This window comes from Conger conger, chromosome 9 (genome assembly GCF_963514075.1).
Source record: "Conger conger chromosome 9, fConCon1.1, whole genome shotgun sequence".
NCBI classification, from domain to species: domain Eukaryota; kingdom Metazoa; phylum Chordata; class Actinopteri; order Anguilliformes; family Congridae; genus Conger; species Conger conger.
In genome coordinates this window covers 16,782,967-16,801,743 of record NC_083768.1, presented here as the reverse complement: position 1 = coordinate 16,801,743, position 18,777 = coordinate 16,782,967, and the positions used below count along the sequence as shown (strand labels likewise).

The 18,777-nt window shown below is 39.4% G+C and overlaps 1 protein-coding gene across 2 annotated transcripts in view; it reads left to right on the top strand.

Moving 5' to 3' along the window:
- Positions 1-7,149: 7,149 nt before the first annotated feature.
- LOC133136800 (zinc fingers and homeoboxes protein 2-like) overlaps positions 7,150-18,777 on the top strand; it is a 29,128-nt gene continuing 17,500 nt past the window's right edge. For both annotated transcript variants that reach the window (XM_061254543.1, XM_061254544.1), the window contains exon 1: positions 7,150-7,474. The gene's annotated coding sequence lies outside the window, so the exon portion shown is untranslated. The remainder of the gene's footprint in view (positions 7,475-18,777) is intronic.

The window sequence follows — 18,777 nt, the reverse complement described above, 5'->3', positions numbered from 1 at the left end:
CTTAAGCACTCACTGACAATTTTGGGACATACTGTATTCTAATATACTGTTGTAGTAATTGTAAACATGCTGTAGTAGTTTTCATACTAAAAACAGTAGTTGTGGCAGCGGTAGTATTAAAGTATAAAACTTCCTGAAAAAAGAATACATTTTTCATGGAAATTAATATTGAAAAAATATAATTAACTACGTTAACTGCGAGTAAAGCCATGTTAAATAGAGATGGTATCAAATACCATCCACCCATGCAAGTTGAAGAAAAACAGGTGTGACTACAAATGTGACTACATTGTTTATTAAACATTCATAATATATCCATTAATGTACTACTTCTTCATTATGCAAATCTGATGTTTTATGACCACAGTCATGTCAAAGGCTGTGGCATGAAAGAGTGCATGCTTTCACACAATCATTTTTAATTCTCCGGAAATATAAAAATGAATGCATTTAGAGTCCAGTGGTATACAAATCATGAATCCTGGCTCAAAAATGATGTGCAGACATGCTTGTGATTATGATTTATGACTTACATCACACAGAGCAAATATGCTGCATGCTGCTTCTGAGCTCGGTGAAGATTTTGATTATTATTATGGTTGAGCCACTGCCATGGAGGGGAACTATTCAAGGATTTCCGGTTTCTTAGACAAAAGAGTTTACTACTCTGTTTAAAGACAAATTATTCTCAGTCTACATTGGAGGACTGGGCTTGTACAGGACTAGTCCCTGGAAAAAAAATTTGTAGAAGAGAAGAAATTTATTCAAATATGTACATTTCTACAAAGCACAGATAACGACAGAGAGGGAGATTATACCTCAACAGGAAGTAGCTGAATTATGCATTGCGCACATTGTTTGAGCTGTGTGTCAGAATGTCTACCCAGTTTAGAGGTGGTAGGAAGGATGCAGTGCAATCAGAAATATCATGTACTGCAGCCACTGCATTGACTAGATATTTCAGTGCTTTGTGTCTATACGTCATCAGTGGGGTTCAGTGAACCAGGCCACTCAACGTGGAGCATTAAAAAAAACATGTTAAAAAATGATTTAATTCTGCTGACTAAATACTGTGAAACATTAAATATCACAAATCAATGTACAATTGTGCATATAAATTAGTTATAATCAAATAGCTCATTTAAACGATTCAAGTCTTGCAATGGGATGATTACCAATAAGGGCTCAACAAGTGGCTTGATGAAGCGATGTCGCCATCTTGCAGCTGGAGGACATAAATGAAATTTTATAAAAGCAGCTTGTTAAAAATATCACAGGCCCCCTATTATTATGTCCAATGATTTACTATTAATTTTCTGAAGAACTTCCTCTGGGATCTAGAAAAAATATATATTTATCATGGGCAATTTCACTTCTATGATTTAGAGAGATATATCTTTATATTTATATATACAGCCTCTGCAGCCAAGGGGAAAAAAGTTAATTATGCCATAGAAGGCAGGCTGCAGGCTGTACTTCCACCTTGTGGTTATTTGAAAAATAACAGAACAATTATAGCAGTGGTAATTGTGATATATGGGCTTTTCAAATCATCATTTAACATTTTTAGACTAGACACAATAGTCAGAGGCACCTTTATCGTTGTAGGGCATAGTTATATTGTAGGAAAAACTGCAATACAAAATAAAATATTGAGTGCTTCTCTCACTATGAAATACTGAGTAGTAGACTGATAGACAAGTAAAAACTTAGACTTTAATTACATTGTTATACAATCATATAAATATCCCCATAAAGTGAAAGAGCAAAGAATAGCAGGTATGGAGAGTCCTAAGGCAACTGCTTTAGCAAAAGAGTAAACAGAAATACTATCTATGTTTTGTTTTTTTGTTTTTTTGTAAAATCACACTTACAAGTGCATGCTGTGTACATTCATGTGGAATTGGAATACAATACATTTTGGGAAATATTTTAGTTGTTTAGTTTTATTTTTGTTTGTTTTTTTATGAAAAATGCAAGCTGATTATAGGAGGAGAAGTGATATCATATCTCCATTGTGGCATCTCACTGCTGCGGTCACTTCTAAGGAGTTTTGTTGACAACAGCCAGCCAAAAGATTGTGAACAAAATGGATATCGGGATTACCCCCACAAGATTTCTGACTATTGTCTTTCTCCCTGATGTCCTCCACCCAGCCTGGTTTATCATCGCAATGGCAAAAGCCTTGGCCGGGAGAAGACTTCACATATCAGGCACAGAGCAGAAAAACATGACATCGTTGCTGCAAAGACAGCTGGCCAGGGTGGTCCTGATTAGGGTCTGGACCATGGGCAGGAAAAAGAGAAAGTCCCACATCCTGCCATTAAACACCAGCTAAATGAAGGTGGCAATGAGGATGAGGAGGAAAAAGCCAGTGATCACAGCCTCATATGCCATCCACAAGTAGTAACTTATGGAAGTACATGCTACACAGGCAGTTCTGGAAGGAGGGCTTGCTCCATTAAGTAATGTAAACTCCAAACAGTGCAACTTTCATGACGAATAACTAACAAAAATACTTCAAGATCAGCTTTGGTTTTTCTGTGTGTGTATAATTCCTTTAGTTTCCATAAAAACTTGGTACGAGTCACATACGCGATCCATTTCAGCATACAATGACATGCAAATAGTGCTCCACTGTGGGGAAGCTGTTGCTCATGAGACCATCATCACTGTCTTCCAAACACAGGGACGTTGTGCAATTATTTGTTATTTTCTCTATAATTGTTGGTCCAATTCACAACAATCAAAGTGTTTTTGTGTATGGGATAGCCAATAAGCAACCATAATCATCAACCACATTCCTCTGGAGAAAAACCGCCATTGAATGGATGTTGGTGGACGTTGGTGGAAGCAGCCACTTCCCCGTGTTTGGTTTGGTTTACATTAGGTTGCCGGAGTCTCCATCAGGCACCAGGACCTGTTCGTGTAGCCTATTTGGAGGAGTATCCCAGGCTGAGGGCAAGGTTGGTGAGATGATGTTGCAGTGGCTACCCATGAAATCCGTGTCTGTGGTGTGACACTAGCTTAGGAGGGAATACCAGTCAGGAGGGCTGCCGGTTCAATCCCCCGACCTGGGTGCTCAGTGCCCATGAGCAGGACATTCATTCATTCAGCCATTATCCTAACCCGCTTATCCTGAACAGGGTCGCAGGGGGGCTGGAGCCTATCCCAGCATACATTGGGCGAAAGGCAGGAATACACCCTGGACAGGTCGCCAGTCCATCGCAGGGCACACACACCATTCACACCTATGGGCAATTTAGACTCTCCAATCAGCCTAACCTGCATGTCTTTGGACTGTGGGAGGAAACCGGAGTACCCGGAGGAAACCCACGCAAACACAGGGAGAACATGCAAACTTCACACAGAGAGGCCCCGGCACGAGGATTCGAACCCAGGACCTCCTTGCTGTGAGGCAGCAGTGCTACCCACTGCACCATCCGTGCCGCCCTGAGCAGGACACCTAACCCCAAATTGCTCCCGAGGTGCTGATTGGTGCTTTGCATGGCACCCAGTCACTGTTGAGTGTGTGTGGGTGTGTGTGTGTGTGTGTGTATATCTGTGAATGAGTGAATGGGAGGCATCAATTGTAAAGTGCTTAAATAAAAAGCACTTTTCCATTTTCCTTTTACTATTTGAAGGTCTTTGGTAAAAACACAATGGATTTTCAAATAACAGACAGCAGTCAATGCATTACAACTGGAAATAGAGGATATTTGAGATCTGCGGGCAGTTAACGAATGTGTAAAGTGGTTTGTCCAAAAGGGATGGAAATTCATAACGTTATAAACTCAGTGAGCAATTTATTAGGTACACCTGTACACCAGCTTGTTAATGCAAATATTTAATCAGCCAATTATGTGGTAGCAACTAAATTCCTAAAAGCATGCAGACGTGGTCAAGAGGTTCAGCAGTTTTCAGACCAAATGAATGAGAATAGGGAAGAAATGTGATCGAAGTAAGACAGGGTGGTTTGAGTATCTCTGATTTTCTTTGATTTTCACGTATAACAGTCTGTAGAGTTTGCATGTTTGCATGTTGCAAAAAAAAAAAAACATCCAGTGACCAGCAGTTCTGCGGGAAAAACAGCCTTGTTAATGAGTAAGGTCAGAGGAGAAGGGCCAGATTGGTCGAAACTGACAGGAAGGTGACAGTAACACAAATAACCACACATTAGAACAGTGGTATGCAGAACAGCATCTTTGAACACACAACACGTCAAACCGCTCAAGTAAGAACAATAAGTCTATTTTTTTAAGTATAATAAATACCTAATAAAATGCTCACTGAGTGTAGTTCCTTCTAAAACAATAAATGCTATGCTAGTTACTTATATTACTAAAATAATAATAATTAACGTGTTCAATTACCTTCAAAATGACATGAGATTTTAGTAATCGCTGTGAGAAATGGCAGCAGAATTTAAGGAATAAGCCTAATAAAAAGACTTACACAGACACTAATTAAAATGGTGTCATTCAAATGAACCTAGAAAATTTGCTAGCCTAAATAATATAGGCGCAACAAGATGGAATAAATGAACAATTTAGATTTGTCCAGTACAACTTTTTTAGTGCATATGGTTGGTCCACTAAAAAAAATATTAACATCATTACAGGAGGGACATAAGCCAGTACATGATATACTCCACATAGTCCACAGAAATCACAGTATATCTCTCACCATATACCTGTACTTCTTTCTCTCAGGCGGTGATGCAGGTAAAATAATACACAAAAGCAACCGTTTCCATTAGCAGCAAGAAACAGATTGTATCAGAATCAGTGGGTCGTCTTGATATTTTTCATTGAGATTACATTCTCTGGGGAATCCATATTTTCTGCTACCATACGGCAACCTAAAGGTTTCCCCTTGTCTGACCTAGGCAACCGTTGGTCCTCATTTGATTCATGTGCAACAATTTGCATGTTTAGTTAATAAATTGTTTTTATTGCTAATTTGAATATTCTGTCCATTTTGCCTAATTTGAGGGAATGCACAGTCTGCACTCATGTTCAAATACTGTACACTATCCCGACAGCATTTTCCTCCATATTCAGTTCATGAATTTGCATTTGTGAATGAGTAGGATGGGGACACTCCCAGAGTAAGATGCCCCCCCCCCCCCCTAAATTTTGTTCCAGATCAATAAATATTGAATGTGTATTACCTTTCATATATTGACATTTCATCCATATTGAGCCATATTCCTGAGACTCATTATTCTGTTGGAACCTTTTTGAGGTAAACTGATAAAAAATGTTGTCCACTATATGACTTCAATTTTGAATAAAAAATAATGAATCAATGGTAAATGGTAAATGGTAAATGGTTGGAATTTATATAGCGCCTTTATCCAAATGAATGCACTGAGTGAAAACATTTTATTTTAACCAATAAGTTTATCTAATCTAACCTTTAGAGTATTATAATAAGCTACAACTTGCTATAAATTGACCGAGCCATTCAATTATAAAGAAAAACACAGTATTTAGTGATGTATATGTAAATAACACCAATAGTGAAATATGATCAATCGATCAAAAAATTCTTATTTTTTATAAATTATGTAGCCTGTAAATCTCAGATGGAAATTGGAGTAAATTTTATTTTATGGTTTAAGTGATGTCCAATTATTTTCTAATTTAACAGTAAATCATAAGTGTTCTAAATGGGCATGTCTTCTCCATCTTACCATATGCCATTCACAAGTTGGGTATCTCAACATTCCAATAATAAACAATATAGATGCACAAAGAATATTGCAAAATTGTAGCAGAAACTGTATTTTAGTGAGTGGAACGGCTGTTACAGAACGTTTCATGGTAGAGAATGGTATATTTTAGGTTTAATAGTAGAGCTGCAACACGTTCTCCTCCAGGGTTTGTGTACACAGTGGTACACAATGATCTTTTTTCTGAGAACCCCACATGCATTGTTTAGTATATTATTATCACTTCACTTTTATATTTATTAGGGGACACAGAGATACATTTCCAAGAAACACCCAGATGGGCATGCATTTTTACTTGGCTTAATTGTTGAGCATCAACAGGTTGAGCAGAGACATAGACTGACACTGCTATCAATTTTACTTGAGGACCTCAGAAAGGCACAGTACTCAGGGTACTGATTGTGCAGAGGGATATTCATAATTCATTAGCTACTAATTTGTATGTAAATGTGTCCATGCTCCCTGGCGATCCAAAACTGTCTTATGAATAATGCACGAGGCCGGGTAATGATGCCGGGCAGTACACAGAGAACTTCTCCTGAAGTACCTTTCTTAAATTAATCGCGCTGGTCATCAAAAACAGTCGGTACAAATATTAATTAATAATAAACTCCTCCCTGGCTCACATATAAAACGTATATTGTTCGCAAAATATGCCTCTGAAATACGCTCAGAAAGGTACGAAACAGTCTTGTGAAACTGCTCGTCCAACTGAATAAAACAAATTCAGATAAATAATACAGTAAAGCCATACAGTTAGTTAACAGCCTTTTCCAGGCTAGTTCAGAAAAGTGTGTATGGAAATATTTTGTAGTTGCTGCAAGTGTTCTGTGAACGGGCACACGGTGTCGCTGTTAACCACATGTTCCCTTCCTGCTCGGAGAAGTATTTGGCATGGATTTTATTTAAAATGTTAATGTTCAAATACAAGTTCCAAAAGTTACAGTATTCTGTTAATGAAATGCGAAATGCATTTATAAGCACGTCCTCTTATTATGGTTATGCGCCTGTTGTGCAGGATACATGTAACCTATTTCAAGAAATAGAAGTTTCAAAAGGAAAAATCAAGGATGTAAAGCATTATTTCAAATGTGTAATGATGTGGGCTATGTACAATGAAGAAGTGGAAACATGATATAACTTTTTAAAGGTAATGTTAGACAAAATTCTCCAGACAATGAAAGCGAAAACATATTCCAAACAAGTCAATGAAGTATAATATTTTTACTAAATCGAATTCATACTTACGCACATACAACAGCCAGGAGAAGTCTTGTTAACTGTTTGTGAAGCGTGGTTTTAATTTAGCCATCTTTGACTTCAGTTCTGAATATTCAATTACCTAGCATACAGTGTGTATTGGCACAGAGAGACGTCAAAACAACAAGAGTTCATTCATTTCACAAGGGAAGCCGGGATGCAGCAGTCCATTGCAGCACCCTTTCCTCGGACTATAATAGCAGTTAAAGTTAGCGACTTCTTCCCGAACTTTTAGGCAACTATCGGGACTGGAATGGAACTGCGTCTGGTACCGTATGCAAATATTTGTGCTGACGTAAGAGATCATGTGGTTTTTGGCGTAGATCCCCCGTGAACGAGAATTTTTTCTACTGTTGTCTTTAGGAATCGGTAGAATCTTTAGAATTAATCCCTGTATTCGTTCTATTCATCGATATAAAAGAACCAGGTTTGGAACCGTACGCTATATAATCAACCATCATCAAACGCAGTGGACAGGTAAGAATATAGCTACCAAACTCAATATTTCACAAATGATGACGGATATTGACATAGCTAGCTAAGTCCGAGTAAGCTTTTTAAAACTAGCTAGTGTTAGACTACCTAGCTGCCTTGAGTAAAGGCGTCACTGCTAGTCTACCGTTAGCTAGCAGGCAACACCACTTTCATCCCTACAATGCAGAGTCCCTATAGCCAGTTAAACGAGCTAGCTTAGCCGCTAAACTTTGGCTGTCCCATATTGTGCAGGCGGCAAGCTAATTGGACTGCTTGCTAAATTGTGTTGCCCAAGGAACAATTGGTGTAACAAACGAGTTAGTCAGCAAGTGAGGAAATATTATTCCCCGGCGCCAAGTTTGACTTAACTAACGTTAGTGGTGGCTAGTCAATGTCTAGCCAGCTAGCTACTTTTTCGATTTCGAAATAACCAGTAAAATATGGCTCCCGTTTCTGAGATGGCGCTTGCTAGCTACATTATTTCTTTATCGTTTGATACCTCGTTAGGTCGAATATTTATCTGTAACGATTGACTCAGTTTTTTCTAATTAATGTCAGTTTTCTCTAACTGAAATTTGCAAACTGTCCGGCTTCAAACTAGCATTAACGTCTGCATTAACTAGACGTTAGACTAATGCTAGCCGGTTAACCTTTCACTTAAGCTTTTCTTGCTAGTTAGCAAGACGTTAATAATTCACGTAGCTAGCTAGCTAACGTTTGATGTATTGCACACCGAGTAGTGGTCTTGCTACATTGGACGTAGCTTGGTATCTGAACTAAGTTCGCTATACAGCTAGCTAGCAAGCTAACTTAATTAATGTTACGCACGTTAGCGATCTTGTTGTAGCGGTAGTGTTTTGATTTTCGGCTTGTCTGGCGTCTGTGCGGTGACGCTTGCCATGACCTTAAACTGCCTGAGAATCCGTAACGTTAGCTAACATTAATAGTCTGCAGTTAACGTGAGCAAAATTGAGTTTAGCGGCTAAATGTCCTCATTCAACCTTAGTTAACTAACGTTAGCTTGCTGTCAAAAGTACAGAAATACTCAAGGTTGTTTCTTTTGGTGTTATGTTACCCTGCGTTACATAATAAATATGGTTTATAGGTGGCTAACCGTCTTCTCCCCATAGCCTCAATGAATCTGAATATGCCCATTTCTACTTTAGATTACGAGATCACACGTTTCTACTCTCGTTCTCAAATAGACGTGGCTCTCCGTTATCGTAGTTGACGTTCTACACATTAATTTTATTTATTGATTATTTACTCAGCATTTGGAACGGCGCAGATTATAAACATTGTACTTGTCCAAAGGAAGTGAACTGCTTTTTTGAGGATATCTGATCGATGGGCGCCTCAAAACCACGTGGTTGTTGACCTCAAATATAACGTTATATGGCCTTTTTTTGAACGAGAGACTGCTTTTTAAATATGGGATCATGGAAGAGATGTATGCCACTGGCTATGTAGCCCCCTTGCTGCAGTGCATTAGCGGAAAGGGGTATTTTCTCTCTGTTATTATCCATATTTGTTTTGTGAAAATGAAAGATGCTTTGTGGCTGAAGATTTGTATTTATTTAATTTTTATTTATTTTTTTAATCACTGTCCTGGTATTCCAGGGCTCGAAAATTAATCATTATGTGAACTTGTCCTCTCCTGACAAACCTTCAGGTTTATGAGGCTTATTCATTTAGTGGTCTGGGGACACTAGGACACTGCCTATATAAAATTTGATGTACAACATCTTTCACAAAGAATTGTTCAAATTAATGAATGTATATACGATAATTGGCAAAAGCAAATGATGGAATGAAGCAGATTAGATAAGACCGATGAATGGGACATGCCCCATTGGCTAATTTTAGTTTTGTGTCTATGATTAATGACAAAATGGGTGCTGCCGAGTGGAAGGTAATACATTATTGCTAGCTGTGTTGCTCCGTCTACTGTAGGTTTTTAAAATCTGCAATCTTTAATGAGGGAACGGAGTGTGACCAGTTTGTGTGTTTTGAAGTTTCTACTGTTGTCACCATGCTTTCAGTTTGTGGACAGCATTCCTTGTTATTTTGGGAGATTAGCATTTTATGTGCCATGCTGTTTTGCACACAGTGAGCCAGTCTGCATTTGCACTCCAGAGCCTCCTGCAAATAATTTATTAAGCCAAATCCAAACCCCCTTGTTTTTCCTGAAATGTTTTCCTGATTGTTGATCAGCTACTGCCTCTCATTGAAATTTAGGCTGTGTCGTTGCTCATAAATGTGTGATTAATGCATGAAGGGAACTTGAAAAAAAAAAGTCCTACAGTGCAAGACGTAACATTACTGCTAGTGTATGTATAACCCTCCTGTTACCTCAGAGAGATGTCACATTTTATCCTCTGCATAATTAGACTGTCGTGTCTCTGGAGTTCACAAAGTCAAGTACTGCCAGAGGGCATCACACCTGTCAGTATGCTGCTGGGTTTGAGAGGGAGAACTGTTAAGAAGCCCTTGTGCTCTTTTCTTTAGGTTTTTCAGGATTCAATACGGCTGAGAAAGCTTTCAGCGCAAAGCTGCATCCTCTCCAGTTATTTCCAAGGCTAAAGAAGATTCAGTACGTTATGCTGAATGTCTGTCTCTGATGCTCGCCTTTAAGGTTTACATGGCTGGTGCAGGGGTCAGTCTTTTCAACCCTCACAGGCTAGCGACAGAGCAAGTGAAAGAATGAGTCCAGCTGCCATATAGTCATTCTTTGACTGACCCCAACCAACCAGAGGGCTCTGCTCTCCTCAGCCAGGGGCTGTGATTGGTTGAAACTAGTCAGTGACAGAGGGCCTGTTAAGTGGTTCGTTAGGCTTCAGCAGCCCATCACTAATGTGAACCGCCTTGTCAAGAGCAGCTGGTTTCTGGTTTCAGAGCAAATGCCCGCCTTGCATATAGACTTCAGTTAGACCAGCTGTTGTGTCCGGGTTGGTACTCGTTGCACACTAGCCGTGAGCTTCGCTGCAGCGTGTGTGTTAGTGCGCAGTGAGAGAGGACTGTGGCATGCTGCTGGCTGAGCACCTACATTTGCTGGAGGTGCTGGTGTGGGTCTGCTGCAGGTTAGGTCTCCTTTTTGTGCAGGGAGGCATCTGGGTATCAGTGAATTCATCTTATGGGGCTTCGTGTTCCATGAACGCTACGGATGAACGGTTCTTTTTATGTGGACTGGTATAAAGCTGCAGGAGTTTCAAAAGGAGCATGAGGAGACTACAAAAGCCCCTCAAAAATAAACCCTTAAAAGTAGGGGGGTTCCCTGGAGTGTATCCCTTTTTTCATCCGAGGCGCTTCTCTCTGCCAAATTGTGCATGCCGCCCTAGTCCTCCACATCCTGTCTCAGGATCTGCCCCAGTCTCTCTGGGTAGCTCTACCAGATGGTGGCGTGGTGCAGAAAATCAGTCTGAGATCACTGAGATTCATATTTTGACTCTGGATCATCTGTACCCTAGTGCGCACCCTCTGTTGTTTTAGTGACAATGCCTTATGGTTGTGCAAATATTACATTTAAATTCCTTTGGTTCTGGCTGCGATTTTGTCAGTTGGCCACTCCAGAGCTGCTCTGTGCCGTTCAGCTAGAATTAATGTGGCATTGACCACAGCGGCAGAGCTGGTTTTGTAAGACAGTGAAGCAGTTACATGATCCTTATTTAATTCTCAGATTTTTTTTTTTGCTTCAGTAACAATGTTTGTAATGCTGTTCATACATACATGATGGACTCGTTTTACACATACAGTTTGTAATTTTATTTTAGCAAAGCATCATCTTACCCTACCTTCCTGTTTTTTAAATATTTTTTGTGAAAAACATTTGGTTGCAGAAATGCACCAGTAACCAGTAATTTTCAGTGATACAGCACATCACAGATTTATAGGCAGTTGAGGTGACTGATGAACCACCTAGGAATTGCAGTAACTGTTAACCCCACCTAAGATGCCAGCACGTAGCCTGAATCCCTGTCTGCAGTTTCTCATGAAGAGAGTTTTTTTGGTAAGAGCTTGGCCTTATTTCCCTACCCTTAGAAAAACACTGTAAAAGCACACACTGATTTCCCTCTTTTAGCACCAAATTTTTAATGTTTCTATTCAGGTTCAAGGGATTCATTGACCTGCTGATTTCCTGTTCTGCTTCAGTGTGGGTGTTGAAGACACTTTTCACATGTCAGGTGCCTGGCTAAGCCATTCAATTTCAAACGGCATGCCCCTGAAACCCAAATTAGAAACGAATGGAATAATTTTCCCTGAGGAACTTCAATTATGATATTAGCCTTAAAAATAAAATGTATAGCAGGAACACCAAAAAAATGCAGAACAGAGTTATACTGACACATGCAAGACATGTAAGTGTATTTGATATTTTGGCACTGCCTCAATTGATCATTTATGAAGATATTTTACTCCTTTTCAGCAGTGATGTGATTATTTGGGCAATTCCAGCGTTAAGGATGTGGCATTTGGACACAAAATGACAAACAAAATCCCCCAAAAAATTACTCTTCTTATCTGATAAATCTGTCAATGCATATTATCATAGCATCCACTTTGCTGAGGGGAAGGGCAAAAAACTAATATTTAATAAAAAATATTTTTAAGCCAGAAGAAATGTGACAGACAACTTGCGTTATGGATGTGACTCAAAAAGACAGGTATTTTGGGGAGACTATACACTTTCTAAAAACTCATATATAAAAATACATAAAAATAGCTAAATGTATTTCTTTGTCTTGATTTTTATGAGGAGATACCAGTGTTATGAATGTTACGTCTGAAATGCACATTGTTTGACGATTTTATCATAACACATTTGTTGTCATCTGAAATGGTTCTGAAAAGGTTTTGAATGTTTTCAAGATGGCGGCCAAATACCATTGATTTCAATGGTAATGGGACTAATTAATTAATTTTTAAGCATTTTCCTGTTGTTAGTCTATATTTGATCAGATTTCAAAATGGTCACAATCGACTGTTTGGGACATAAGTTTAATTGGGAAGTAAGTACGTTTATTTTTTCATCACGCACAGGTTGACATTACTCTGGAATTTCCAACTTGCAGTATTGGATTTGGGTTAATTGTGGTTTTGGTCACAATTGTGTGTATGTGCTTTGCTGTTTGTGTTTCTTGGAAAAACTGGATTAAGCTGTTCTATAAATACTCTGGCTTTATTCCTCAAAACCCTAAGACTGCCTGATTAACAATAGATGCGATGTTGCTGTATGTTTGCAGTATGCAATTACAGTAAGTTCACAAGTAAGTTTTTGCATGTACATTGTTATTATGAGATTGAAACTACTGATAGGCTTTGCTTAGCACCTGGAACCTATTAACGTGTATTTTCTGATGCCTCAAGCTTCCTCAACACTTCACAGTATGAATGATGCTGCATGCAATCTTTATAAGAAAAAAATAAAATTAACCCCACTTTGCCCAGATGACATTGTAAATGATGAAATGAGCAGTTTACCTGTTTCCTAAGTATCAAGAGATGCCTAGTGGACAGATTGTCAGATTGAAACTATTTCCAATTCAGAAGGTGTGAAACTGATTCTTCAGGCGAATTAGAATGAATCTCAGTCACACAAATAACATGAATTAGGAGCAATGGCTCATGAATTGCAGCTGCTATACGAAATGTTGAAGTCCAAAGGTTCGTACCGCAGACAGTGTCAGCTCAAGGTGGCCAGGAGTGTTGGTAGCAGAGAATGTTGGATGTCACTGGTGTCTGTCCGTAGACGCTACTGTATGTGTATATGAGCAGAGTGCATGGATGATGGTTGGGCTTCCCTGAACGCTGCTGCTTTCCTCACTCTGCTGTGAGAGGACTACATTCAGAAGAGCCTTCTTGTTCAGGGCTGTGGCCTCATGTCATAGCCTCAGTATTTCTATCATCCCAGCATCCCAGTTTTCTAAAGCTTATGGAAATAATGAATGGCCACAATCTATCAGAAAAGTCATGCAATACATGGAATAATGTAGATATTGCATCTTCTTGTCTCGTCTTGTGCAAATTAAGAAAAGAAGCCAAATGCCTGTGACAAATAAGAGAAGACTGCATATTTTATCAGTCTTCTAACCAGAAAATGCATTTCACAGAGAGCTATCTCTACTACTGTAACAGGCTATCATGTGCTGACTTGCATCACAAAGACTGATATTAAGGGCTGTTGATTTCTTCATCAGATAGACAAAGCTACTAGACACTTAGCCTGTGGTAGAACTCCTGGCAAGCAAACAAACCACTTGCCTCGCTTCACAATTTCATTAGCTTGGAATTTGGCATCTGGCAAAAGATGAGAGCTGCTCAGTAGCTAACTGAATGCAGACAGAATTTATACTGGGATTCTGCTAGCTATGTACAAATGAACATTTGAGCCTTTTTATTTGTGTGCCAGGCAACCCCGAGAAATATTAAGTAATGCACTTTCCATTTGTCCAGCTGCTTCTTGCACTCCAATGCCTGTAACATGGTGCTGCTGGCCTGACAGCAAGCGGGTACGCTGGCTATAGAAACTGCCTCTGAAAACTGAGAAGCCAAGCAAGGACAAACCCGGTCACAGAAACCACTGCGGAAGGCCGGCTTGGAAACAGCTACAGGGTTCAGTGGCGGAGATGTGGGGGGAGGTCCATGAGCCAGCAATATCCCAGTATTTCTCTGCATTTGGGCAATTCCACAGTAATGTCAACCTGAGCATGAACAAATAAATTACTTCCCAATGAAACTTTTTACATTTACGTGTAAATGTGTATGTTTTGGATTACAGACAGCATGTTCTTACCATTACAGTGCAGGATGCATTGTCACAATGCAGTCCCCTCCAAAAGTATAGGAACGGCAAGGCCAATTATTTTGTTTTTGCAATACAATGAATACATTTGGGGTTGAGGTAAAAAGATGAACACAAGACAAGAGTTTGGAATTTCACCTTTTTTTTTTTTCTCCTGGTATTTACACCTAGATTTGTTAAACTACTTGGAACACAGCACCATTAGTATCAGACCACCCAATTTCTAGATGAGGAAAAGTATTGGAACAGAGAGCATTTAAGTAAATTAAAGTAAATAACACAATATTTGGTAGCATATCCCTTGCTTATAATAAGCGCATCAAGCCTGTGACCCATTGACATCAACAAACGGTTGCATTCTTCTATGGTGATGGTTTTCCAGGCGTTTACTCCAGACTCTTTCAGTTGTTGTTTGTTTCAAGGGGTTTTGCCCATCAATCTCCTCTTCAGGAGGTGAAATGCATGCTCAATTTGGTTAAGGTCTGGTGATTGACTTGGCCATTCTTAAACCTTCCATTTTTTTCCCCCTAACAAAGTCCTTTGTTGTTTGTGGTGTGTTTTGGGTCATTGTCTTGCTGCATGATGAAGTTCCTCCCAATTAGACACATTTCTCCATAAACTGGCAGACAGAATGTTTTTGTAGACTTCTGCATAAATCTTGCTGCTACCATCAAGAGTAACATCATCAATAAAGATTAGTGTGCAGAAGCTCCAGAAGCAGCCATGCAAGCTCAAGCCATGACACTTCTTCTACCGTGCTTCACAGATGAGCTCGTATGTTTTGGATCATGAGCAGATCCCTTCCATCTCTTTGGTAGAAGTTAATCTTGGTCTCATCAGACCATAAAACTTTGTTCCAGAACTTTTGTGGCTCATCTCTGTACTTCTTTGCAAATTGTAATCTCGCCTTCCGATTCTTACTACTGATGAATGGTTTGCTTCTTGCTATCTTGTGATATAGCCTCTATATTGCTGCTCTCTAACTCTTCTTGAAAAGGTTGATTGAGATGCCCTCACCTCTACCCTGTGGAGATTGTTTGTGGTCAGTCTGTGACTGACTGATGTTTTGGGGGGTTTTCTTCACAGCTCTCACAATGTTTCTGTCATCAACTGCTGTTGTTTTCCTTGGTCGACTTGTTTGATGTACGGCAGCGGTTTCTTTATATTTCAGGACATTCCAACTTATTGTACAACCTATTCCCAAGCTTAAAAATGGCTTTCTTTTCATCCCAAAGACAGCTCTCTGATCTTCATGTTGGTTTATCTTTGCAGTCACAAATGCAGTCTTCACAGGAAAAACCCAAGGCTAAAACCAAGAGTAGACATTCAGCTCTATTCATGGATTGAGGGTTACGTTTTAATTGATAATTGTAAAATCATGTAAAGGTGAGAGGCTGACTGCAACTGCTAATGCAATGTCCATCACGTTTTGGACAAAGTGTTTCTGTAAAACAGGCGTTTGAAATAGGATTGTATTAAAAATGTATATGCAAATTCGATATAACAAAATATTTTCACAATTTACTATGTGACTTGTTCCTCCCACACATTAATCCCATAGTAATGTCAAGCAGAGCATACAAAAATAAAATTAATTATTTCTTAATTAAAATGTGGTAAGCATATTGTTTTGCGTAAATCTCTGACTGTTTTTTTTTTTTCTTATTTCTCAGACTCATGACTTCCTTGACTGTCATTGGCTATCAAAAGCTTAGAATCAAGAATAGATACTGAAATCTTTCTTATACCTGCACTATGCAGCAATTGAATACACCTGAATAATCAGAAACAGTGGAGAAGCCAACTGTCCAATTACTTTTGGTTCCCCAAAAATGGAGGAACTGTGTAAAAAGATGTCCTTCCTACATTGATAACCCGATATGGCTGTAAATGCCTTCAAATTAAAGATTACTGTCTGCACGTTAACCTCATATTCATTGTCAAATTTTAAATACAATGTACTGGAGTACAGAGTCAAAAGAACATAAATTGTACCATTGTCCAAATAATTAAACTGCAATATAGGCCCCCGATTTCAGGACACCAACATTTTTGGGACATATTAAGGTGATGTAAAATAAAAGTAATCATGTTAACTACTTTGTCATATCTTCTCTGGTGATGCTTTTCCAGGTCTGTACTAAGCATCTTTAGCTTCTGCCTTTTTCGGGGGTTAGTTGCCTTAATTCCTGTTCAGCATATGAAATGTTCCAGTTTTGGTTTTGAAAATGTTTTGTTGCTTAGAAAAGTGAACCTTTTAGTCTGAAGTTTGCTCTTGCCATCATTCTGATACAAGTCAACCTTGGCCTCATCTGTCCACAATAGAACCCTGCATGCTCTTTTATGTACTTAGCTAACTTGAACATCCTGTTTTTGTTTTTTGTTTTTGTGGCTAAATAGTGGTTCTGGTGGTGGTAACTTGCAGTGTAGCCTCTGTAGTTCTGTTTGTGAAGTCATCTGTGCACCATAGTCACTGACATTCATGCCAGCCTCCTGAAGAGTGTTTCTGATCTGCTTGGGGACTTCATTATGATGAGAATGTATGAGTTGTCAAATGTAGAGGTCTTCTTTCACCTACTAGTTCCTTTGTGATTACTTGTTAATAATGTCCCACACAGTAAATTATGTGACCATTTTCAATTCTGATGAAATGTAAGCTAACAATAGGAAAATGCTTACAAATGTATTTATTAGTCCCATTACCATTGGCCATTTGAAAACATTCAAAAACATTGTTTTCTCAATGTCAAAACTGACATTCAGAACCATTTCAGATGACAATAAATGTGTGATGATAAAAATGTAATTGGGAAACAATGTACTTTTCAGACATGTCACATCCATAAAACAATGGCGTCATATCCATAATGCTGTAGAAAATCAAGACGAAGATACAAATATTTTCTAAATTGCTATTTTTATGTTCAGCCAACCCTCCTACATTACATGGATATCAAACTTTCTCTTTAAAAAAAGTTTTTTTTAAGTGTCTCCCAAAAATACCTGTCTTTTTGTGTCACATCGATTTTCTGGCTTAACAATGTTTCTGACCCTTCCCCTCAGCCGGGTGGGTGCTATGATAATATGCATTAATATTTTTTTATCATGTAGGCTAAGAAGTGTAGTCCTTCTGAGAGATGTCCAAATGTCACATCCATAACTCTGGAATGGGTGTAATCTGTATCATAACGAACCCCTAGAGATGTCAAGAGTCCTACTATTGAATATTGCAGAAATGATCCGTTATATGGGCTTGCCATTGGAGCATACAGTAACTGGTTGCCGACGGTAAGATAATTTGTGATAATTATGTACTGCATTGTTTTCAGTGGATTTTTGGTCACATGGGTACATGCAGACAGCGGACCACCAGCACTGCCAGCCAGCCCGCTGTCCCACTTTACGCCCGCTTAACTAGCTCCCACACACTGCTGCTGGCGTCTGGCTAAGGAGCTTCCAGACCTGGTTTCAGTAACGCTGTTTTGAAACCTCTCATACAGTGTGGTTGTTTTGATCTGTAGGGGCTGAGTCCTGCACCGGCAGAGATGACGAATGCCGCTAAGCGCATCTGAGTTCCATAGTCCTGGCAGCAGCCGTTCTGGTATTAATTAAGCCTATTGTTCACTGTGGGAAACGGCAAGGCAATACTTTTCACCAGCGTCAGCCTGAAAATTTTGCAGCCATTTTGGGACGGCAAAACTGTGCAGTTGGGGGCTTGATTTGATGATGCAGATGACACTGTAATATTAGAATATCTCGTGTAGGCTAATATTTTGTTATTATCCATGTCCCAGAGCACCCATTCCCCCCTTTTCTGTCCTGGTTGTTGATAGACTTGAGACGCACTACCCAGCATTGTTTTCATCGCGAGTGACAAGCCTGAGACAAGTTCTATTGATACATAGGCTCTAGTTTAAAAGGCACACAGTGAACTGCAAAATATATTCAAGGGCTTATGTGGTATTGGTGCATTTATTCATGAAATTCTTTTAAAGGTCAGAATTGATGTGTGAATGCTTGCAAGTTGCACCCGTGCGTTTTTCAAAGTGCTTGCAACAAGCACCGCTAATCAAATGGACCGTGAAACGTGTTAATAACGGTAAAGCGTTTGACAAAGTTGAAAACTGTTAATTATATTCATGCCTGCACAGAGGAGCGCAATAAGATGAATTCGCAGACGCCGTTTGTTATTTAAATAACCTCCTAAAGCCCTCCTAGATCCCGCTTTCAGCGCAGGTTCCCTAGGTAACAACCTTCTATTTTTCAACAAGTACAAAGCGGTGCAGTCTGAGGTCTTTGCAGGCGAAGACTCTCCGCACAATTGGAATTCCTTCTCTGCCATTGGGCCAGAGACCCAGAGGGAAGACAGGAGGTGGGAGTGGTGGGAGGCACAGGAAGTCCAGTGAATAATGCTTAGACGAGCGGGCGTCACAGAGGGGGCAGGCTAGCCTCACAGTTACCCTGTACGATGAGCCGACCAATGAATATTTTATTATCGTGCCTTCAC